Below are 26,518 nucleotides of genomic sequence, written 5' to 3'. Positions count from 1 at the left end.
GAGTTTGGAGTGTGACTGACTGAGTTGTGGACAGGTGTCTTTTATACCAATAATGAGTTAAAACAGGTGCCATTAATACAGGTAACGAGTGGAGCCTTGTTAGACCTCGTTACAAGAAGTTAGACCTCTTTGACAGACAGAAATCTTGCTTGTTTGTGGTGACCAAATTTGGAAATAAATTCTTTAAAAATCAAACAATGTGATTTTCTGTTTTTTTTTCCACATTCTGTCTCTCATGGTTGAGTTTTACCCATGTTGACAATTACAGGCCTTTCTAATCTTTTCAAGTAGGAGAACTTGCACAATTGGTGGGTGAATAAATACTTATTTGCCCCACTGTATATTATTCAAGTTAGATGCGATATATGTAAAATGTGACAGCACATCGCAAATATAAGAACTACAAATTACATAATATATGGTAGCAACATTATGGACACCCTGTCCAAGAGTTCCAATGACATCATTCTCACCCTAGGCTCTCCAGTCACTGCTGTCGGGACTATAAGAGAGCAAGCAGCCAGCAAGATCATGGTAAGAGTTGACCTTGGCAGATTTATCATTTAATATTCTTGGGATGATTTAGTATATATTTTGTCATTTTAAAAAGGTAGCAGGAGTGGTACTGCAGTCGCTGCTCTCCATTTACCGTTCGAGCTTTGTTCCTACCATCACCTATGGTCATGAGCAATGGGTCATCCATGATCGCGGGTACAAGCGGCCGGAATGGGTTTTTTTCAGGCGGATAGCTGACGTCTCACTTAGAGGCAGAGTGAGCAACACTGCTATTTGCAAGAGGCTCAGAGTCGAGTCGCTGCTCCTTCACGTAGAAAAGAGTAAATTGAGGTGGTTCGGGGATCTAGTGCAGATGCCACCAGGGCACCTCCCTCGGGAGGAGTACCTGAAACATCCAGCTGGGAGGAGAAGTCAGAGCTGGCCCAGAACCAGGTGGAGGGATTATACCTCGACACTGGCTTGGGAGCGCCTCGGGATCCCTCAGTCAGAGTTAGTTAATGTGGCCAGGGAAAGGGAAGTGGGGATCCCTGCTGAAACTGCTGCCCCCGGACGAACGGACGGACAGACGGATAGCGGGTATGATATGATGCCATGTTATACGTATACTAGTATTTCATTTAATTTGAATAGTAATGGAACAATTGAATTGGATTGATTTTGGACAGGTGGTGGAACAATTTAACCAAAAGTACATAGGTGGCTCAATTTATCCAAATCTTCAATTTGACCCAAAAGAACATTTGAGTTATAAGTAACAATATTTCACTTACCATATTTTTCAGACTATAAGTCGCACCTGAGTATTAGTCGCACCAGCCGTAAAACGCCCAAGGAAGAGGAAAAAAACACATATAAGTCGCACCAGAGTATAAGTTGCATTTTTGGGGGGAAATTTACTTGATAAAATCCAACACATAGAACAGATGTGTCATCTTGAAAGGCAATTTAAAATAAAAATACAATAGAGAACAACATGCTGAATAAGTGTACAATATGATAATCTTACATTATGCATGAAAAACGAAATGCGAACGTGGCCGGTATGTTCACGGAACATAGCTATTAAGAGTTATTCAGATAACTATAGCATAAAGAACACGCTAACAAGTTTACCAAACCATCAGTGTCACTTCAGAACACCAAAATAACATGTGAAATGATATAATAATGTGTTAATAATTTCACACATAAGTCGCTCCAGAGTATAAGTTGCACCCCTGGCCAAACTATGAAAAAAAACTGCGACTCATAGTCCGAAAAATACGATAGTCTCTGCACTTCAAAGTCCAAACCGGAAACAATGTGGCCGACATTGAATGGTTGCTTTGTACAAGAGAACACTAACGAAATATCAAGTCGTTTTTGCAAAAAGTACGATGGTAAAAATGACTTTGTTGCACAAATTACCTGAGTATTCTCTATGTGTATTAGGAGCCGTTTACCTCCAAGAATACGACAAATTTCAAGTTTGCATTTATATGGTTCCGTCTCCATTCAAACCCAATTTCGCGTTAAAAAGAGTGTAGTATTCGTCCCAGGCCCTAGAGGGCATAGCAGTTTTATAAGGCGAAAGCCGGTGATGGAGTTCCTTGACAACAACCTCCTCATCCACTCCAAGCAATGACGTTTTTTTTTTTTTTTTCCCCCCCATACACTTTATTTTGCAGTTTATGCTTTATTTTGCAGTTTTATTCACGGTTTTTTGGATATTTTATTTTTCCCTCCCATTTGTTTCTGTTTCCTGTTCCTTACAAGTTCAAATGATTGTATACCATCGCTTGTCATTTAATTTTTTTTTTTTTTTAACTCCAAGCAATGGTGTTCTCTATTGTTTCAAAGGGCACAAAAAAGAAAAATAAGATAAATTTACATTAAAAATATTATAAAAACAGTAAATTATAACCGCTTTTCCGCCATGTTTGCTGTTTTGAATATTTACTAGCAGCGACTGTGCATGCCCAAAGTGATGTGTGCGAGTGCTGACGTCATCAGTGTGAAATCGTTCGTTGCGGTGCAACCCCTGCAATCAAATCCTTCCGCTTTGGAGCCCAGAATCAAAGGTTTGCGTCTTTGCCTTCCGTTTTCACTGTCACCATGTAAAGGCGAGGTCATTCCGCAACACAATTGTTGCGTCTTGGTGTCACTGCCTCACCATGTAAACGGGCGATAAGTGTGTGTGTTCAATGCAATTGAGACCTAATCAACCACACCGCTGAACAGACAGCCAATATAGAAATTGTTTCCACGCAATCTGAAAAATAATTGAACAGGTGTTTAAAAGTGTCTCAAGACACATGCATATGATGAATCAATTACAAGAGCAATTGTGATTTGCTCTTCTCGAGTTATAACTTTATAAAACATTGCCAATTTGGACCAAGAGTTGTTGTTTTTTTTGTTTTTTTTAAATTTAATTCAATAATGTTTTATCTACATTGGTTTTGTGAAATTGAATTGATGACATGCTTTATGCTTGCTGTAATTGAAACGACTTTTTTTGCAAGGTACCACGGTTATCAGGAAACACTGTGCCATTTTTTAATTTTCTGATGTTATGGAGCCCTGAAAAATTGGTTGTTGCCTAGTGCAGCAGCTAATGGAGAAATAGATAATAGAAAATGAATCATTCGATTACCATGCCCCAGTGGCACGCTGGATTTTAACTGCAGACCCCAGATAAAAGCAGACGATTAAGCGCATGTCTTTGCCATTACGCTAGTGAGCCGGCAACCTAGATGGCACAAACGATACAGCCATCGTCTCAAAGCCAGGAGAGTGAGGAGGGGGATTCAGTATTCTCTATCTAAGCCTCCAGACTGTGCATATGTCCTGTTTCCATCCTTTAACTCCATCCACTGCTGTAGTAAGGCCCATGAGATTTAAGGTTTGCATGTCATCAGTTTCTCGACAACACCTCACTACGTAATAATTTTTTCGCTTTAATTTGAATAAATCATCATTATCATGGGAATCAAACGATATACAAAATTCAGCCATTTCTATTCCTTTAAAATGACCTCTTTATCATCCATCCAGTCACTTGTTGTCCTTAATAGGAGTGGGAACCTCTTGTTACCTCACGATACGATTTGCGATTCAAAGCTGATGATAACGATGATCTGACGATATGGCGGTACAATGATTATCGATACATTGGTCAGGAAATCATTCTAGGGTATTCTACAAACAACTAATAAACGGAAAAACAAGCTTCTGCTGCGAATTGGAATGAGTTTATCACTAGTAGACGTCCATTCAATTTGAACCTCTATGGCCGTCATTGGCAGCCAATGCCAGGCAATGAAGTAATTTTGGGCCATTTAAGGTCATTTACCTGTTGATTTTCAGTTACTTCCTGTTGATTTTGGGGTATTTTATGGGTCACTTCCTGTTTATTATGAGTTACAGAACAGGAAGTGACCTGGGAATTACCCAAATGATTAGGCAGTGACTCAAACGCAACAGGAAATGAACAGCAAGTGACCTCTAAATGCCCCGAAATTCGGACAGAATGACTGCGAATGCTCTGGTTTCAAATTAGTGCTGCAACAATTAATCGATTAACTCAATTATTCGATTAGAAAAAAAGATTGAAATTAAATTTTGCTGCTTCGAGTATTCGTTTAAGTCAGTACTTCTCAAATAGTGGGGCGGGCCCCCCCAGGGGGGCGCAGAGTGATGCTGTGGGTGGCGCATGTGAATTTGGGGAACATACTTTTTTGCTAAACTAGAATAAAGTGTTATTGCACATCTGCTGAGAGGGTGGCAGTGGCACTCTCATTTTCAGCATGTATCAGTATTTTTGAACCAAACAAGAGCACACAGCAAAGAGCACTGGAGATATGAAAACCTAAGACAAAGAAATATGATGAAGCGTATGTAGCATTTGGCTTTTGACTTTTTAGTCCAGTGGGAGACGAGGAAAGACCAGTCTGTTTACTTTGTCTAAAAATGTTCGCAGCGAACAGGAGGATTTTTTTTTCAGCGAAATGTGCCGAATATCGCCAACAATCGTCCCGCGTTGTCAGTGTTACATCAATAAACCAGCGAGCGCTGTCAGCATCACATAAGGTGGCATACCAAGTTGCTCAATGCAAAAATACCCAACACCACAGCAAAGAAGCTTATACTGCCTGCAGCAAAAATAAAAATTGTCTCTCTATCCAATGACACTGTAGCTTTTGTTCTATTAATTTTTGTTTTTTCAGCCTAATGGTTTGGCATATTGTCCTCTTGAGTTAATGCTGCTAATCAATTTGACTTTATGTTTTTTGATTTTATTTTTATTTTATTTTTTTTTCCAATATCGAACGGTCAAAAAAATGTATCTTGAGTCTATTTTTAGAGTATGGATGAGTTCTTTTTTTAACACTTTATTTTTTTCTTCTCTAATATTAAAAAGGACACAATGTTATTCAGAGGTGTACTTATATTATAATAAGAATTTTATAGACAAATGATACTACAGTATATTTACAGTGGTGGCAGAGAGTTGGGGGGGCGCTGAACGTTTGTCTTTCTGTGGGGGGGGGTGTAACAGAAAATAATTGAGAAGCACTGGTTTAAGTAAAGTGGCATTGTAATGGTTTGTTTGAAAATGTTTGCATTTATTTTTATTGATTTGGGTGGATACACGGCCCTCTAGTCTACCTCATTTCACATGGCTGAATCCACCTGCTCCCTGTTAAGACAAACATACGCTATGTTTTTGTTTGAGCTAATGATTTTTTTGAATGCATTCATATTTTTTTAAAGGTATATTTAGCCATTTTTTGTGGGAATATGTGTGTGAGCCATTTGTTAAGAGCATTGTAAAAAAGCGTTAGCATTTTATAGCATTTAAGCAAGCGGACTTTTGCTATCTAAGTTAGCCAATTGTTCTTTTGTTGTACATAGATGCTCTTTTATAATTATATATCAGCTCAGGTAAAAAAAAATATGTTCCTTCTCCAATTACTCGAATAGTCGAACTAAATGGTTCATCGATTAATCGACTACTAAAATAATTGATAGCTCCAGCCCTATTTCGAATGAACGAACGTTCCCAGTCTAAATGGATTGGGGGTCGAGCACCGTCAATGGCAGCCTTAGTTACCTGAGACACTATTATGTTGGAAGATTTTGGTAGCAACTTGTTGGTCCTTTTTTTTTTTTTTTTTTTTTTTTTTTTTTTTAAAAACATTGACACCTTTTTAAAACGATATCTTAATTCTTAGGAGCATATCGATAACCTTTCCAGATACAAAGTATCACGCTATATCACCATTTCGATATTTTGTCACATCCCTAGTCCTTAATTTGTAAAAACTATTTGTTGGATGTTGAAAGAGAAACACTAGAAACCAATCTGTGTGTGCGCAATGAATTTTCGTGTAATGTTTTACAAACATAACACCGAGTATAATACAAGCAAAGTAAAAGGTCTCACGCACGGCTTCCTAACACTTAAAACAAGCAAGAGGAGTCATGACATTGACACACACAATTGCCGCCTGATGCAACACCAATGTATAATACATGAGCTTTCCGCATACATAAACATGTCTGGCACTGATCAGAGTCATTACAGTCGCTTAAAGCCCGTCTTATGCATGCATATGTATGTGATAGCATTCATTTCCCACATTAGTTTTTATGGGGCTTTTCGGTGCACATTTTTCTCTCCTGAGAATTGACCCAGCTTTCAGAGTTGAGTGTATCAAAGCCTCTCTTTGCACTCTGTAACACCAACAAATTATATATAGATGTGGCACAGCCACTTTTCTTGCTCTTACAAAGACATAGTAAAGGGCGGGCAGCAATAATCGATATAACCTGAGAAAATGGGTCATAAATCCAAGCAAATTTATTTCCCAGAGGCTCAATAGAGTCCTGTGATGCCGCACAAACAGAAACATTACTAGGTACAGTTATAGAGAGAGCGTACAAATGAGCGCTCTGCACAAGCGCAAACGGCTTACATCCTCCGGATATGAGACGAAGTACTTATCAGCGACTTCTCGGGTCGCGTAATAAATGGATGCAATCCGGTGGGGGGTTTTGTAGCCGATCAAGCTCATTAGAGACGCGATGAACCGAGTGGAAATTGCACATACGGGCAGTGAGCAGGTAAAAATATTCTGCCCCGAGGGGCTGGTGTCGCTGCTCGGTGTGTGACAGACAGTCAGTCCGTGGGCTGCTGTTCCTGGGTCTCCGGTGACGGCTGCTTGTAGACAAGCAGGGTGGGTGGCGAGGGGGCGCACACGCCGTCTGTTCAGAGTCCTCTCGCGCGTAAAAGCAGTCCAATTTCTACCAGAAAATTAGTAACCCTCTCGTTTGGTATAATCGTTGATAATCGATATTTAAAGCAACAACGTATCGAGTCACAGCAGCCTGTATAGGCGGAATCAATGAATATCCCAAGCTGGAACAGAGCGCGCCAATGGACAGGTCTCTATTAACTATGAATAATAATTGATTTCAATTCTGACCTTGTAATAATCACACAGATGTTACATCAAGTCATTTAAAGTAAAGTCCCAGCCAGTTGGGACGAGCTGGATTTCGCAAATACGCACAACTCAGCGTCAAAAACACACGTCTATTGCAATTACATCACTACAGCTATACGTTAGGCAAATTGTATGCGCAGCTTAATTTGAAATGATTCATTTACTGCGGAGTGATGATGGGAGCAGACAGAAAGAGACGAGAGTCCCTGAATTCTTAACGAGAGGAAACTGGGGCTTGATCCTTATTCAGTCTGACCTCTGCTAAACACGCTCATATCGACAAGATGACGTGCAATTAGTTGGATAAACTGGTCGAAAATTTACCTTAGATGGGAGATGTTGTTGGAACGGTCTCAAGTTGTCACGCTCGCTTCAGTATTGCAGCGCTCCTCTTCTCAGTCGCGTAAACCTGCTCGAGTCCAACCAAAAGGGACGCGCGCGCGCACACACATACAAGCTCAGTCACTCTCTCTTGATCTTCCCCTCTTTCCCCCTTACCTCTGTACTAGTAGGTCGCCTCATAATTGTGAAATTGTTGTATTTTCAGAGGTGGGTAAAGTAGCCAAAAATTTTACTCTAGTAAGAGTAGCGTTACTTTAAAAAAATACTTCCCAAGTAACAGTAAAAGTCATCCAAAAATTTACTCAAGTACAAGTAAAAAAAAGTATTCGTTGAAAAGAATACTCAAGTAATGAGTAACATTGTGAGTAGGGTTGGGCATCGTTTTAAATCGAACAATTCTAGTTCTAATTCCGGTTCCATGTTTCAAGTACGCTTCCGAAAGATTCTTGATTCCGATAGAGAGGCAGGGTAAAAAAAAAATAAAAAGGCAGGGTCAAACAGTTGCGCCTCCAGAAATTTTTCATAGGGGTGACCAGATGGGGCCACTTAAAATCTTGGGGTGGCACACCAAAACTAAAAGCCATAATTTCAGGTTTTCATTATATCATTGCCGTAAAAATGTCAGGAGAAAACTATCAGAAAGACTTAAGGACACGGCTACTGATATACTTAGGTGTATTGTGTAATATTTGATATTACTAATGATTTAATGTGCATAGTGCATAACTGTCCAGTCAACATTTTGAGTTCCACAACAATTCTGTTTTATCGTGTTATGTATACATTAGGCATAAGGTGTACATTTAACAAAACAAAATAATTAATGGGGAAAAGCAGGTGCTGGCAGATACAAATAAAAGCAAGTACAGAGGCAATCACTTCTTAACTGGATATTTCCCAACACAATCTTAATGTGACACAAAAATAATTATTACTGAATGAACAAAACATAAAAAGTACATAGTACAAAGTACGTATATGAAATGCATAACTGATGCTACAACAATCTAACGATATACTGGCAAGCGGGGTGGCCAGTGGGGTGGCCAACAAATTTTGAGGAGGGGCTTTGGCCACCCCCTGGTGGCGCCACTGGGGTCAAAAAAATCTATAGTTTAAAAATGTATTAGTTTATATTAATGTCTTAACGCAGGGGTGTCCAAACTTTTTGTAAAGGGGGCCAGATTTGGTGTGGAAAAAATGTGGGGGGCAACCTTGGCTGACGTCCTTAACGTAGAACAATATATTTAAGGAAATTTTAGCAAGCCATTTTTTGTGTCACATTTGCTGTATTATTTTTTTTAATTAATAATTTCAACAATGTCGCAACTAGCCTTTGTGGCATTCTCTTTTACTCTCGGGCTCATGAGAAATACTGCTGCTGTGAAATTAAACTAGCTTCAAGTTGCTTCAATTTCTCGCTGCGTATCATTCCTGTAATCTTGTCGTACATGTCAGCGTTTCTTGTTTGGTAATATCGCCTCACATTGAACTCTTTAAAAACAGCGACTGTCTCTTTGCAAATGAGGCGGACACAGTTGTTGCCTATTTTAGTGTAGAGATATTCCAATTTCCACCTATCCTTGAAGCGTCGGTCATCGCAGTCAACTTTCTTTTTTTGTTGATAGTCGCCATTTTAGAAAATTGGGAGTAAGGGGTCACATGGGGTAATGTTGCTTAGAGTGCTGCTGCCTTTAGTTGGTAAATGAGGAACAGCATTTAGTGTGTAAGCTACTTCATATGCTGGTAGCAGTACAGCTGACCAATTTATTAAGTCTGTGTGCGGGCCAGACGTTACTGATTTTATGACAGAGGCTGGGGGCCAGATGAAATTGACCACGGGCCGCATTTGGCCCCCGGGCCGGACTTTGGATATGTCTGGCTTAACGTCTCGATTTTTTTTTTTTTAATATAAGATTTTAAAATGTATCATTATTATTATTATTTATATAAATTAGAAATTTATTATTTATTATTATTATTAATTATTAATACAATTAATATGAAAATTATTAATTATCTGAACTTCTCACAGGGTTATTTTTAACTTGTATATAAATATCAGTCTTTGAACTCCAATGTGATTAAGTTTCTTTTCACACGAGTGCACTTTCACAAAGGTGTTTATTTTTCAAAAGCTCACGGAGAAAAAAATTACTAATATTCTTTTGCCATACATGTACCTTAGCTGGGAGCTACGACAAAGCATGATTATAAATTATTTTATTGATTATTGTTTGATGAAAATAATATGGTTTCCTTATTTGTAAAACCGATTCTGCTGTGTTTACATACACATGCAATGTTTATGTTGTGACAATACCAGTTAGGCTAGTGAGTGGCGCTGTAGGAGTGTGTACGTATAATGCGGAGAAGAAGAGCTAAGACTGTCTGGCTAGGATGCTTTGTGATGTGATGCCATGTTTTCACTGCTACGAGTTCATTTAAAAAGTATTCGAATGCTTCATATGGCTGCTTCTTTCTAAATAAGCAACACAACAGATTCCAAAACAAAAATCATTTAATACTATTGATTTAAATGGAGGCGCCAATTGCTTTAAGATGGCAGCTGTTTACTAATGCCAGCGAGTCTGTCATCTAGTTCTATATACATGATATCAACCATAGCAAAAAACGTCAGCCACATTAGAACCCGATCGGTTACATTATTACAGAAATTATTATTATTATATAATTCTGATTTTTTTTTTTTTTTTTTTTTATAATGTATTTGCTTTGCCTTGTCTAATTGCCATTTGTAATAGTACCAGCAGTATTTATTTAGGATTTAGGGTAGGTTTTCGGGCTGTGGAACGAATTATTGGAATGATAATGTATTTTTATGGGAAAATCCTGCTCGACATACGACCATTTCGACTTACAAACAAGGTCCTGGAACAAATTAGCTGTGTATGTAGAGGTACCACTGTATTTGTATATGTTACTTATATTATCTATTTACTGTTATTTTTATGCTATACTAAAACTTGTTACATGACCATATTAGACCAAAAAGATGTCACAAAATTATGATTATTCAAAATTATTGCCAAACAGGGTTGACTATAGACCCTACCCACCGACGTCGCAAAACCACGTGCTCGCTGTATGGTTCCGCCCACTTGTCCGTCATTTTGTCTCTGTATTAGCATTGGTTTCAATTGATCGAGGAATTTAAAATGCATTTCATGGAAGACCCGGTGCTTTCTGATGCCGTAAACTCACTGGATGTGTTGCATAAAAGGCGTTATGTGGAAAAGCTTCGTTCTATACAGTCGCCAGATCCATATTTGATGCCCAAATCGATGTTTTTCGACCCACTGTCTTCGCCCTGTCTGCCTGACATCTGCTACGCTGATATTTACAATTATCTTGTCCACACAAAATCAGCCTATTCTCACGAAAATTTGAAAAACTTCAAGAGCTTGGAGGCTTATAAATACTTCGTTGCTGTTTGGGTGAAACAGGTCCTCGTCCACGAAAATTCGGCAGGAATCTATCTTGTGCTTGGAAAGGTGAGTTACGAAATTTTCAATTCAAAATCTTTTGTTATTGCTAACATCCACTGTCAAGTCTAATGTATTTCATGTCGTTTGTCAATGGAGTTAAGGCTTTTAATGTTTATATGGTTTAGCGATAGCACTCTCACTACATACATACGTGTATGTTGTCGGCGATTAGCCTAGCAATGATCTTAATTGTGGTTATTTGTCAGCCCAAAACCCTCTAAGTATATCTTAAATGCATCTTACCAGATATAAAATGACTACTACATAGTCTGTGGTGATTTTTTGGTGCCCAGTTTTCACGTCGAATTGCAGCCGTCCATTTCGCTCTCCTCTTTGGATCCCTCGGAATACGGTAAAACTTTAAGTCTCTCCTTCCATCTTCTCTGTTAGTGCAACCAACAGCCACACACGCCTTCACCATTTTGATTATTAATGTTAAGGAGCAGAAAAACACGCCGTAAATAGGAGGAATGTACGTAGCCGTAACAGGTTAACACTATGTTTTGACGGACAATTGGGTGGTACCATTCAGGAGAGCGGAGTTGTGACGTCACGTGGGTAGGGTCTATAGGACTGTGGGATGCTCAAATGTAAAAACACTGAGCATACGCTAAACCTTATAATTAGCACTTTGAAAAAAGAATGCTCAAATGTTGTTACCTCATTTGCTTGTGCTATATTGGTTCAATAAACAAAGTTTACAAAAAAAAAAATAATTAGCACTTTGTTAAACAACATTCATATTTGATAAAACACTTTGAGTGATATCAGTGTGCAACATATGGTTAATAGAAGGTTGTTTTTTTTGTTTTTTTTACAATATAAACCATGTTTATCCTTAAACCTTTGTAGTAATTTGGTACAGATTAGAAATGATAAACTGACCATTCATATTTCAATCGTTTATGATGATGTACAGAGAAGAATTCCAACTTTGCCTTACAAATTATATATTTCAAACTTTGAGTATTCCCTTCTAATGGTGGCCACCTATTAGCATGACGCCAAGGGCTGTCACTTGGTTTGATGCAGTGGTCCTCTACTACCGGGCTATGAGGCATTTGTTACTAGGCTAAATAGAAATAATAAAGGATGTTTTTACAGGATGTGTAAGATTTCCGTTCTAAATGGAGTCTGGTATGCGTTTTACTTTGGAAAAACGACCAGATTTTCGCTAATATAACAGTGCCAGTGCATTTTGACACATCATAATAATTGTCTTAGTCCCGTGATAGTTACTTGAAAAAAGTTAACCTCTAACCTGTGAATACGATTCGAAAACAATAATTACACAGTATTGGAAGAGGTCAGAAAAGGAGCCTTCGACCTCCGAGGAAAACGCTAAGTTTTAACAGACTGTTAAAAAGAAATGATTACAATTTCGTCAAAGTTGTAAAAGATATTTAATGCTTCTAATAATGTTTACAACAGCAGAGAAGGCTCTACAGGCTCCGATATGGAACAACACTGCTTTTTATGCAATTTTACTAAAATCCAGGGATGGCATCACCTGAATAATGATACAGTGGTACCTCGACATACGATACGGAACAGCATGCAAAATATAACCACCACATCAGAACCTGATTCATTACATTATTATGAGTATGAGTATTTATAATTTTAATTGTTTTGCTCTGTTTAATTGCTATTCATAAATGTACCAGCAGTATTTATTAAGGATTTAGCATAGATTTTTGGGCTGTGGAACAAATTAATCAAATTAAAATATATTCATATGGGACAATTCCGATCGGCAAACAACCATTTCTAGGGATGGGAATCGAAATCCGATTCCAATTCGGAACCGGTTCCGAGTGTTTCGAGGCCTCGACATCACAATGAAAAAGCCTTAACGATCCCTTTAACGATCCCTAAAGACTCATATTGCGTCGTGACGTGTCTTGTTGTCCAGACGCATCAAACTAGCATGGCGCCAAGAACCACTCGCTCCAAAGTTTGGCTACACTTCACCAGGAAAAAGGGTGAAAATGAAAGGTTACGATAGTTTAGCACGAGCATTGCCGCTGTAAACATAACAATGACAGCACATAGGTTCGAACGCTCGAAAGTGTGTCTTCACTTCACGAGGAAAAATTACAACAAAGCGACTTGCAGTCATTGCGAGATGGAAATAACTGCATCGGGAGGGAATAGACTGCACTGTCCTCACCGAGACGCTAAGGCTCAGTCCTGGCTATACAGCTAGCTAAACTCCCAAATGACGATGCAGAAGACGTTGGTATAATTTGCTGACTTTATTCAACCATCACTTGAAACTAAAAATAGAAATGAAACAAATCAATTTCGTCCCCAATAACAAACAGGTTTGCATCAACGTAAATCAGCGATGATTAGCTGCTAACACAGTAATAACAAACAGTTAGCATGCGTTCGCTAGCATCAGCACATCGTTTAAACCACTACACAACTGGATTTAAGTGTCCGATCGCGAGTGGAAACACACAGCAACAACACAGAAGATGATACATACAGGCGTTGGCTCTGTAGATATTTTACAAACATTAACAAAGAAGTTAGTGAGAAAGGGAAACACTGCTACGAGCCTAACTCGCTCACTCGGATACGGCATTTCTTCCTCTTCGGTGTAAGCGCGCTCTTCTTCACGTGAGCGCGCTCTTCTTCGTGTGAGGAAGCGCAAGGGAGCCACCACTTGAGCATGAGCACCATAAAAACTAAAAGGCATGCATTTCAATATACTGGTAAATAAAAACAGGGGTCCCCAAACTACGGCCCGCGGCTCCATATTTGGTCCGGCCCCCTGAACAATTCCAGAGAGCATTTTGAATTTTTTTTGTTTTTTTTTCTCCCTCAGTAGTGTTATTTATTTCCTGGCCTTTTTCAGTGAATAACTCAGAGAGGGTTATTTGATTATTATCTATTTAATTAATAGTGCTATTATTATTTATTATTATTATATTATTATTTTTATTTTATTTACTTTTGTTCCATGATGAATCCACAGAGGGTTATTTGATTGTGGCTTTCTGAAAAATAATGATTTTTTTACATTTACGCACTCCTGCAATCGTCTTTTTCTGTTACAAACTGACCCCGGCCTCTCATCAGAGAAGGGAAAAGTTATTTGGCCCTCACAGGAAAAAGTTTGGGGACATTGCCAAAGGCAGAACAACGACCTATATGCCAAAATATACCAATATTTTTTATTTCTATTAGAAAAATGTTTCAGTAAAATGTTACACATTCTTGTGCATTTGCCACTTATTGCCACAGTTAACATTAAGGCTTTGGGCCTCTTTTGACCTCATTGTGAGTTTGTAAGGTTGTGACTTCTGATTAAACAAACTTGATGCCAATCAAAATGTTTGTCCTTCTTTTTTCCGAAATTAGAATCGATAAGCGAATCGATAAAGACTCGAATCGTTAAGCAATATCGATAATGGAATCGGAATCGTAAAAATCGTATCAATTCCCATCCCTAACCATTTCGACTTACAAACCAGGACCTGGAATGAATTGTGGAATTGCTGAAGGATAGCCCAGAAGCTGGGAGGGCAGCCGAACATTTTTAGGAGGTTCCAGAGGAGAGGTTGGTATAGTGTGTTGAAGACCTTTGTAAGGTCAACAAACATAAAGAGATCACAATGTGGCTAAAGGCATTTCTTCTGCTGCATTTTTCACCTAAATGTAGGAATCGCAACACCTGACTTGTGATATTTCCAATTTAGAGGCTTTTAATCACACATCGCACTGAGAATGAGAAGGTTTTTGGGTTTTTTTTGTTGTTTTAACTTGTTAATTATTGTGGATTGTATTTTTTCTACATACTGAACATAGTTTACAATATTTTGAGGTTTTCTTATTTCTAAAGAAGGTAATGAAATATGAGAAACCGCTCTTAGCTTTATAATTCTTTGCTGGTATCAGTCAAACGTTAGTAATAATATCTCGTAATGTTTACGACATTGCCCACCAAATTACCAATACTCTGTTTAAAACGTGAATCTGTTTTTATAAATTCATACATGCATCAACGATTATATGATAATTATTGCCAGTAATTGGACATTAACCTCACAGAATTTTTCCCATGTCTGTATTTAAAAGCTATACTAGTTATTAGGGCAGGGGTGTCCAAACTTTTTGCAAAGGGGGCCAGATTTGGTGTGGTAAAAATGTGGGGGGCCGACCTTGGCTGACGTCCTTTACGTAGAACATTATATTAAAGCAAATTTTAGCAAGCCATTCTGTGTGTCACATTGACTTTATAATTTTTTTAAATTAATAATTTCAACAATCTCGCAATTAGCCTTTGTGGCTTTCTCTTTCGACTCTCGGGCCCTTGCAAAATACTGCTGCTGTGAAATTAAACTAGCTTCAAGTTGCTTCAATTTCTTGCTGCGTATCTTCCCTGTAATCTCGTCGTACATGTCAGCGTGTCTTGTTTGGTAATATCGCCTCACATTGAATTCTCTAAAACAGCGACTCTCTCTTTGCAAATGAGGCAGACACAAATGTTGCGTATTTTACTGAAAAAAATTGTCCAATTTCCACCTATCCTTGAAGCGTTGGCCGTCGCAGTGAACTTTTTTTTTGTTGTTGATTGTCGCCATTTTAGAAACTTGGAAGTCAAGGGTCACATGGGGTAATGTTGCTTAGAGTACTGCTGCCTTTTAGTGGGTAAATGAGCAGCAGCATTTAGTATGGAAGCTACTTCATTTTCTGGTAGCAGTACTGCTGACCAATTTATTAAGTCTGTGTGCAGGCCAGACGTTACTGATCTTATGACAGAGGCGGGGGGCCGGATGAAATTTGACCAGGGGCTGCATTTGGCCCCCGGGCCGCACTTTGGACATGTCTGCATTAGGGCAATGAAATTAAATAAATCAATTTTCCGAAAAAATACCCATTTAGCATCTTTGTGTTTGCTAAATATTGCATTGATTCACTTGAAGAGTTGAAAACAGCCACATTTAGAGAGCTCAGCGGTTCTAACAAAATTAAAATAGTATGAAATAAGAAAAAAAGCTTATCAAATGGATCATCATAATCACTTGGCCCTTCAAGGATTAATCAATAATGAATCAATCATGAGTAATCACTAACTTTTAAAAAGGTGTTTTATTCAGAAGCAGTCCTGATCTGACACCACATCAGAGACTACTAGCGTCTATTTTGTTCCATGCATAATTGACGCTGCATCTAATTGTTCATAGATCAGTGGCAAACAATCAATAAGAATTATTTAATGTTGCTGAGGAAACACTGTTAAGGTAAAATTAAAAGGTTTAAAAAATTAAAAAATAAAATAAAAAAGGGATATAATGTACTTGTCTCCTTTACAACACTTAGAACAACTTTATTCTCCATTTCAATTTGTAACCTACACATAGAAAGATTAATTGGTATCCTTCAATTAAAAAAGAAAAACCTACAAAATTAACTGAACAAAAAACATACTGAAAAGCAAATGATCTGAATGGGGTGGAGTAATTTAATTACTGATTACACCCAAAAAAAAGTTATCTAGTTACTTTACTGATTACTTAATTCTCAAAGTAATCAAGTGACTTTAAAAGTAATATATCAATTACTTTTGACCAATGTTTTTGCTTTGCTGCCTCAACACCTAATGTCAAAAATTCTGAACTTCCCCTTTAAAATAAAGACCTGGCCGTTAAAATGTTGTCTATAAAAGTTGTAAAGCAAATAAACAAACAGCAAATGAAGGAAATGGACAAGAATCTTTCAAAGTATTTCATAATGGGTCCAAATTATTTTTTGGACAGATCATGTGACTAGCACCTTAGAGACAGTCCTTTGCTTTGCTTAGCCAAAACTACACCTGAAGAGGCAAGACGGATATTTAGAAGTTCTTTAAACCTAAGCTTTCAAAGCCTTCAACAACAACTGAGCTAGAACCGACGAGTGAAGTCGAACAGTGTAATGATGTATTCATAAAGTATAGAGAGGTATATTGGACTGTAAAGGCCAAAAGTTTGGACACACCTCATTCGATGCAATACAAATGATGGTCCCGACCCCATTGAAAAGGCAACAAATTCCACGTATTAACCCTGATAAGGCATACCTGTGAAGTGAGAACCTTTTTAGGTGTCTGCATCTTGAAGCTCATTGAAAGAGTGTCAATATTGTGCAAAAAAGTAATAGCAAAGGGTGGATACTTTGAAGAAAGTAAAATATAAAACTTGTTTTCAGTTATTTCACTTTTTTCTGCCAAGTACGTAATTCCTCATGTTCATTCATAGTTTTAATATATTCAGTGAGAATTTACAATGTAAATAGTAGAGAAAACGCACAAATGATGAGGTGTGTCTATCAACATGTTTTGCAAAAAAATGTGAAGTAATGGCTGTATTTCCAGTGAGCAAATGCAGCTGTTTGTGGTATCTCTTCTGCCTCTTTCATTGATTGTTCTCGTCCCGACGAGGTAGCCATGCTAAGTCATTATGGCCGGAGACTCTCAGCGCTCACGGCATGGTAATACACGTGACCCGTTTGTTTTTGTCCTCCGTTGGGAAAGCGTGTCATGTGATGTCACTCCCAAACTCAAGAGCAACATGCTTTTTGTACATGACTCCAGTATTCTTCATTTTATATACATTATGAGTAGGGCTGTCAAAATTATCGCGTTAACGGGCGGTAATTATTTTTTTAAATTAATCACGTTAAAATATTTGACGCAATTAACGCTCATGCCCCCCTCAAACAGATTAAAATGACAGTACAGTGCAATGCCAACTTGTTACTTGTGTTTTTTGGAGTGTTGTCGCCCTCTGCTGGCGCTTGGGTGCGACTGATTTTATGGGCTTAAGCACCCATGAGCATTGTGTAATTATTGACATCAACAATGCCGGGCTACTAGTTTTACCAATTTTAATTTTACCAATTTTATTAAAACGAAAACATTAAGAGGGGTTTTAATATAAAATTTCTATAACTTGTACTAACATTTATCTTTTAAATGCTACAAGTCTTTCTATCCATGGATTGCTTTAACAGAATGTTAATAATGTTAATGCCATCTTGTTGTTTTGTTATAATAAACAAATACAGTACTTATGTACCGTATGTTGAATGTATATATCCATCTTGTGTCTTATTTTTCCATTCCAACAATAATTTACAGAAAAATATGGCATATTTTATCGATTGTTTGAATTGCGATTAATTACGATTAATTAATTTTTAAGCTGTAATTAACTCGATAAATTTTAATCGTTTGACAGCCCTAATTATGAGACAATCACAAAATAGTAACGCACAGACACTAAAGAAACTAACTTTAATCAGTTCACTGGTTTGGAAAAATGAATGTGTTAGATTGCTCGTTACCGAAAGAAAGTAATTAGATTACAGTACCGCGTCGCGTTACTGACAACACTGCCCATGAGTGATTTGGGGGGTCACCCAGGCATGTGGAGCGCCCTCTGAAGTATAGACCCCAATCACCAACATCACACAATCACGTGATCGCTGTATTGTGCCGCCATATTGTCTGTCATTGTGTGTCCATACTGTCATTGATCGTAGTTTCTAAAGGTGGATTCACTTGCAAATTACGGAAGGTCCAATGCTTTCAGATGCTGTAAACTCATTGGATGAGTTGCATAAAAGCCGTTATTTGGAAAAGCTTCGGTCGATCCAGTCGCCAGATCCATATTTGATGCCCAAACCGATGTTTCCTCCCGTCCGGTCCCGTCCTGTGCATCAGAGCTCGTCCTGAGACCCAAAAATTTCCAATCATACTCCAGTTTATGTCACGATGAGGAGTCGGGTACCCAAAATCGGCACCAGCCCGAATATAAACCGACATTTGGTCAGCTGAGTGTCACCATTGTCACGATTGTTAAATGAAACTTGATCGACAACAGGCCGGTGTGTGCCGAAAAATAGCTGCCCCGCGTGAAATGTCCCCCCTGACGGGAGCGCTTATTTATAACGCTTTATTGACGTGAAAACATCAGATGTTTCCATTGACGCATTACAGTAATGGATTTACGACTGTAAGATCAGTTTTAAATAATAAAATTACACAAAATATTAGTACTGTATTTTAGTAACAAATCGTGGACTGGGCCACATAACCATCTTTGAACAGAAATGTATCAGCCTACAGGTTTTCACGACCATATCCCAATGACAATCACACAGGTATGACATTTGTTAGTTCAAGCAGAGTAAAATAATACATATTCACAGTACATGAAAGTCGTTTCCGTGTGGGCGCTCCCATCAGGGGGGACATTTCACGCAGGGCGACTATTTTTCGGCACAACACCTGTTGTTGCGCTCACCTTCTTGCTGCGCGACCGTGGCGACAAGCTTCGTAGCCTCCGTCTGATGATGTCTGCGATCATGTTGGCATCATATTGATGTTTTCGCCGCTGTCTAACCGCTGTCAACACAAACGCATCATGGACCGAGATAAACCGTGCTGCTTTCGAGATTTGCCCTTTTAACATTGGGCACACAGCAGCTACTAAAATGACCTTTTATCTTCTCTGTTCCTGCAACCAACCGCCACACATGCCTTCACCATTTTGATTAATCAATGTTAATGATTGTCAGGAAGGTTTTTGGGTTCGTTTACTAGGCGGTGATTCCTTAGAGTAGACAAGCAGAAAAACACGCAGTAATAGGAGGAATGTGCGTCGCGGTAATATGTAAACACGATGAGCTGACGGACAATATGGCGGCACCAGTCAAGGGGGCGGAGTTGTGACGTCACGGCCTCTTTCACACTTAATAGACACTTAATAGCTCGTTTTGACCAATGGAGCTCATTATATGGGGCAGTTTGATCACTATGCCTTCCTTCAACCATTACCACCTAATTTCTCAATGACTAAAACACAAGTGTCATAAAATCTAGAGTTATGGTAGCATTGAACGTTGGTAATGTGACATTGCTGCTGCATGTCACATCAGCAGCAACCCAAAGGTGTGATCAATTATGCATAAACTTTTGGTGCACAGATAAAACAGTTAATAAATATTAATGACATATGAGGTGATGTACACACATCACTACAACTACCACACTGGGAGCACAAACAAAGACAATAAACACATAATTACAATTTTTTTTTTTACCAAAAAGCCACTAGAAGGCACACTGGGAATGAATTCGTCTCTCACACTCGCATCCTTTCCCAACCAATGTGATCGCAGGGTGCTGGAGCCTATCCCAGGTGACTTACAAGGTAGTCAGTCACAGTGCACTTACTGAGAGGGACAACTACTCGCACACACATTCAAATGGTCGCTGAGTGGGAATTGTGGTATGCCCAGGGCATTACTCAATCAAACACCGCCCCTGGGTATAATTGAGGCATTGGTTCATTTTTGCAGTCCTGCAAAACAACTTTAGAATGAACTAATAAAATTGGTCTTGTTAAAAATGACAATAATGTTAACTTAATACTGCATTTGTTTGCAAACACTGCAGTCAAATTATTTGTTCGCCTCTTACTAAGACAGGTATACAGTATTTTGACTCACTTCTCATGATCACACTGCTATAGCGATATCATTTGAAAGATGTCTTGCTGAGTTTATGCATTTTTCAGCCCCTTCTATAGGTGTTCAATAGGATTCATAGCAGGGTCAAATGTTTGTTTTTTAGGAAATCTTGGACATTATTCGCTGTTATTGCTCTCTTTATCCTTTAATCCAGTGCTTGTCAGTTATTTTCTGTTCACCCCCCCCCCCCCCCCCAGGAAGACTTAAATGTTTCACCCCACCCAAATCCCTGCCACCACTGTAAATAGTGTCATGTGTCTATAAAATTACTATTATGCCATTGTGTCCTTTTTCCTATTAAAGTAAAAAAGTAACACAGATCAACTTACAATAAAGTGTGCCTTTATTAACATTTTGTTTGTAACAGAAAAGACTTAAAGCACATAAATATGCCTAAATTTAAAAAAAAAAAGAAAAAAATGATTTCACATCCAAACTGTAAAAGTACACTGACACATATTTTTGTACATTTTGACCATTTGATACCAAAAAATAAAATGTGATGAAATCAATAAATAATAAATTCAAACTGATTTGCAACATTAACGCATGAGGACAATATGCCCAAAAATTTGACCCAAAAAAAAAAAAAAAAAAAACTGAATAGAAGAAAAACGACAGTGTCATTGGACCGAGGGACAGTTTTTATTTTTGTTGCTCACCGTATCAGCTCCTTTGCAATATTTGCAATGATGTGGGGTTATTTTGCACTGAGCATGCTAACAGTGCTCAGTGGTTTACTGATGTAACACTGACAAAGCGGGACGATTGTTGGCAATATTCGGGATGTTTTAGCTGAAAAACAATCAAGCGGCTTATCAATTAGATTGAGGTCTAATGTTTTTCATTGATTTGGCTTCCCGCTGTTCACTACAAACATTTTTAGACACAGTAAACAGAGTGGTCTTTCCTCGTCTCCCACTGTATTAAAAGTCAAAGCCAAACAGCGATCCCAAGCCGAAAATGGCACTTCTCGGGCGGACACGTGTCACGTGAGAACCGGAAAAGACAGTGGGTCCTCGCGTGAGCCCGGTGTTAGGCGGCCAGAAAACGGCGCACAGCTCCTCATAGCTTTTTGCTCTTGCTTGGTTCAAAAAATACTGCGCACGCTCTGAAAATAAGAGTGCCACTGCCACCCACTGAGTGGATGTGCAAGTACAATTCATTCTCTTACGGCAAAAAAAAAAAAATTATGTTCCCCGAGGTCACATGCGCCACCCCCGGCATCGCTCTGCGCCCCCCTGGGGGCACTATTTGAGAAGTACTGCTTGAATCAATTGTGGCAGGGGTCAAAATATCTGACTTTACATGGCACATTTCATCCAAGAAGTCATTGATGGTCTTGAAATTCATTCTGTAAAGTATCTGAAACTTTTGGAATTTCTCACATTTCTGCATAGAATCAAATGTGATCTGATCTTTGTCAAAATCACATAGATGTAAAAATAGTGTCTGCTTTAACTAAAATCACCCAAATATTTATAGGTTTTATTTTAATGAGGATATTATGCTAACAATGACAGAAGGGGGAAAATAGGTAAGTGAACCATCATATTTATTATTTTGTGCCCTCCTTTGGCAGCAATAACTTCAACCAGACACTTCCTGTAGCTGCAGATCAGTCTGGCACATCGATCAGGACTAATCTTGGCCCATTCTCTTCTACAAAACTGTTGTAGTTCACTAAAACCATTCTGAATTTGATTTACTTCTGTGTTTTGGATCATTGTCTTGTTGCAGCATCCATCCCCTTTTTAGCGTCAACTGTCTGACAGACGGCCTCAGGTTTTCCTGCAAAACATCCTAGTAAACTTTTGAATTCATTCTTCCATTAATGATTGCAAAACAGCCCCAAATCATGTGCTCCCTCCACCATACTTCACGTTTGGGATGAGGTGTTGATGTTGGTGAGCTGTTCCATTTTTCCTCCACACATGACGTTGTGTGTTACTCCTAAATAATTCAACTTTGGTTTCATCAGTCCACAAAATATTTTGCCAAAACTTCTGTGGAGTGTCCAAGTGCCTTTTTGCGAACACTAAACGAGCAACAATGGGGTTTTTTTAGACAGCAGTGGCTTCCTCCGTGGAGTCCTCCCATGAACACTATTCTTGGACATAGTTTTACATATAGTTGATGTGTACACAGAGATATTGGATTGTGCAAGTGATTTATGCAAGTGTGTGGCAGACACTCTAGGGTTCTTTTTACCCCTCTGAGTATTCTGCGCTGAACTCTTGGTGTCATCTTTGGTGGACGGCCACTCCTTGGGAGAGAAGCAACAGTGCCAAACTCTCCATTTGTGGACAATTTCTCTGATTGTCGATTGATGAACATCCAGACTTTTGGGGATGGTTTTGTATCCTTTCCCAGCTTTATATAAATCAACAAGCCTTGATCGCAGGTCTTCAAACAGCTCGTTTGACCGAGTCTGATGCACATCAGACAATGCTTTTCAACAAGACAATTCTTACCAGCAGTGTGTTTCATTGTAGGGAGGGCAGCTTTAAACCACTCATCAGTGATTGGGCACACACCTGACTTAAATTGTTTGGTAAAAAATGGTTTCAATTGCTCTTTAAGTCTCCTTAGGCAGAGGGTTCATTTCTTTTTCCCCCTTCTGTCATTGTTTGCATGCTATCCTCATTAAAATATGAATACCTATAAATGTTTGGGTGGTTTTAGTTAAAGCAGACACTGTTTTTACATCTGTGTAATTTTGACAAAGATCAGATCACATTTGATAGTGATTTTATGCAGAAATGTGAGAAATTCCAAAAGGTTCAGATACTTTTTCATACCACTGTATACTCAACACATACGGTACCAGATATAATAAAGCTGACCAAGAGCATTCCGTTACGATCACTGCAGTTGGTTTCAATAGTGGGAGCACTGCGCTTTGAAAACAAATTACACACAGCTAGCATCTTATTTGAAGCGAAAAAGCCAGATCATGCAATAGACGGTTGCGCTGGCAAAAAGGATTTGTATTTGTTTTGCAGGCAAAATAATGTTTCAGAGTTGTATAAAGCAATTGTGCTGGTAAAAAAAAAAAAAAAAACTCGGACAAACATATTTATGGCTGCAGGAGAAACATTTGTCTGCAGGAATATTGTTTTTTATTGTTTTATTCTTTTAATCCTACCACTATTCAAACACCATTTTAACAAAATGCTGCTATTGGCTATTCAACCTTAGACTTTTTAAATATTAAACCACAGCTTTGAAGTAATAGAGAGCATCCTATTGTGCGGTTTAGAAGCATTGAAAATAAATTGTGCAAGATGAAAAACAGTGTTTAAATGAAAATTGAAGTCTTTCTTCATCTGACACAAGACAATCTGCAGGTATCTTCAATGAAATAATAAATAAAAAATATTATTAGTTTAACTAAAATGCCAAAAAAACAGGTTTTATCCACCATTAGGCTTACTCATAGACTTCACTACCAGTTGACAGGACACTGGGCTCAGGCTGATCCGTAGGGGACCTATTTTCAAAAACTAAAAATTCAAATATTTTCAAAGCCACTAGCGACCTAAAACCAAAACAGGCACCTCTCTTAGGCATATATGAGTCACAATGTGCAGCGACATCAAAAAACTTTTGTTTCCTAATAAAATCCTGATTAAAACTTTAAATCGCTGTAAAATTCTAAAGTTTACACTAGATGCACAAAAATCACGAAACACAGTGATAATCACCTAAATTTTCAGGATCAACAGCTATATTTAACATATAAGTTTTTGCCCAAAACAGCAACTGAAACCTTTTTATTTAGTGGAAGTTTTCAACAGCTAATAAATCACTCAATTTTCACATCAGCAACTTCATACTTGAGGAAAGCATGCAGAATCATCTTAATTTTACTTAATTTTACTCAACAAAATTTTCTATAAATATGAACATAGAACAGTCTACACTCTTGGTTAAAAGCAAAAAAACGGGCAGTATCATTCATTTTACGTAAATATTTCAAGCCAAAGTTACGCACATTTTTTCACAGCGTTTCAACGTGCATGCATGGGGACATTGTGTATAATAATTACTTTGAATCCTGGAACAAATCACTCTTGAGACACTCTTGCCTGCTCGTATGCAGTAAAACATGCGTCCTTTTTCCACTTAAATCTGGCGTTTGAACACAGTGTGATTGAGTTTATCACAGTGAAAGCCAAATGCTTTGTCTGGGTCGGCCCCCAATGGGAAGGCGTGGCACAATGTTTGTGGGAACTGTCTTGTCAACTGATGGTGAAGTCTATGGCTTACTTATGTATAGTTAATATAGGCAATTTATTTTTTGTGATACTTTTTTGGGCTGTTTAAAGAATAATTTTTTAATGCATAAAATGTTCCATGGCTCAATGAAGGCCAGGAAACTATCAAAAACTGCCTTTTACAACTACACTTTATTGGATACTGGTTTCTGTTCTATAATTACTTTTTTTTTTCTTTTCTAAAGTCTAATCAAATCAAATGCATATCCATGCCAAGTTCAATTAATTAATTATTCAATTAATTTACTGATTTACTAACCGTAATATGTTGACATACACCTTCTTGTGTCATTGCAGTGTTGGAAGCACTTCTATTTTTATTAACATGAGCATGAACACTGAGCTATTAAAATAATACACTAACAAATGATTATTCATGTTACTAAGACTCTTCACATGATCATCATTACGGTCACTTTAAAATGATCTTTACCTTGACTACATACTACAAATCTACAATTTTCCTCTCCTCTGTTGCCGTTTCTCTTTCTTCTCTCTGTGTAAAATAGGTATGACCATTCAAAAGGAAAAAAACAATACTTCAAGACTATTGTGTCTGTTCTACACAACTGTACACCGCTAGATTCATTCAAGCAGTAGCCCTTTGAAGAAGGGAGAGAAAATGGAGGAGACACAAGTGTGACCATTACAACGTAAAATAAGAGACTGCATTATGGGATCACATAGTACAACAGCCCAGATTCAACTGAACATGAAAGCAATGATTTCACCGTTCAGAGAGAGACAGACAGACAGACAAAGAGAGAGAAAGCAAGCATCATTGAGAGGTAATGCAATCCTTTCTCCGCTGTCTTACTGGCGCACATGTAATTTGTGTCCATGCACATGTTTGATTCACCATGCTGTGATTGTTCTAGTGTTCCCCTGGCCAGCAGGTCTGGATAGACCGCATCTTTTTTGAAAACTGGAAAATCTGTTTTGCCATACATACTGTACATTTGGCAGGCAAATGCATTTGGCTAAGCATTAGAACCAAGCTGGCCCTACCGTACAGAGAACCAGAAAAATCACTTTTGTGCATTTTGACAAAGTATCCAGAGACATCATGTGCAGCAATACACCCATCTAAAATTCAACTTGACGTGAGAGTCTTTAATTCTTTCATGCTTTAAACTTGAGTAACCATGTCTGACTGTATCTGGAAGGTTGACTTCCACTGAATTACATGAACATACATTTTCCTAACCCCCTCGCGGTGTCATGCCATCAACAATGGATTGGATGTTTTTGAGATAACAATTTCAAAGATCTCGGCCTTCACTCTCCTACAGAGATGAATCGAAATGTACTTGGGGGGGATGGTGCTCTCAACCATGAAAAATGACATTTCAAAAAACCATCAACAGAAGTATTCCTTCCCAGAAACAGCAGAACATTACATTGCATAGCCAAGATGTGGAAAGTCAGTGGCTAAGGAATATTATGGTCACGTTAGCAGTGGTCAAAGTTCATGTTAATTTTCATTACTCGGGCAATCATTTTTCAATCAATCCTCCTTAAACACACAACGTTCAGAGAAAAAAAAATATATATATATATATATATACAGTGCCCTCCATAATTATTGGCACCCCTGAAAAAGATGTGTTTCTTAGCTTCTAATATTTTTTTTTCATTCAAATAATATGGGACCTTAATGGAAAAAAAAGAAAAATCCAACCTTCAATACAAGTGCATTCATTCAGTGGGGAAAAAAATCCCACATAAAGAAAAAATTATTTGACATCAAATAATGTGTGTCACAATTATTAGCATCCCTGGTGTTAATACTTTATACAACCCCCTTTTGCCAACAAGGTCTGTGGACTGAGATGGCTATGGGAGGAGCTTG

At 38.2% G+C, this 26,518-nt stretch overlaps 1 protein-coding gene across 3 annotated transcripts in view; it reads right to left on the bottom strand.

Annotated features, from left to right (window-relative positions):
* The window catches only part of LOC130929630 (uncharacterized), a 441,235-nt gene that overhangs the window by 362,904 nt on the left and 51,813 nt on the right, over positions 1 to 26,518 (bottom strand). Inside the window, exon 1 of one of the 3 annotated variants that reach the window (XM_057856962.1) lies at positions 7,332 to 7,441. The exons of 1 other annotated variant lie outside the window; for it this stretch is intronic. The gene's annotated coding sequence lies outside the window, so the exon portion shown is untranslated. Of the gene's footprint in view, positions 1 to 7,331; positions 7,442 to 26,518 lie in introns of those variants that run through there. One more of the 3 variants, XM_057856963.1, reaches the window with a different exon arrangement.

Source organism: Corythoichthys intestinalis, chromosome 14 (assembly GCF_030265065.1).
Source record: "Corythoichthys intestinalis isolate RoL2023-P3 chromosome 14, ASM3026506v1, whole genome shotgun sequence".
Taxonomy (NCBI): Eukaryota; Metazoa; Chordata; class Actinopteri; order Syngnathiformes; family Syngnathidae; genus Corythoichthys; species Corythoichthys intestinalis.
Note: the sequence above shows the minus strand (reverse complement) of the source record. Positions and strands in the feature narration are given on the sequence as shown.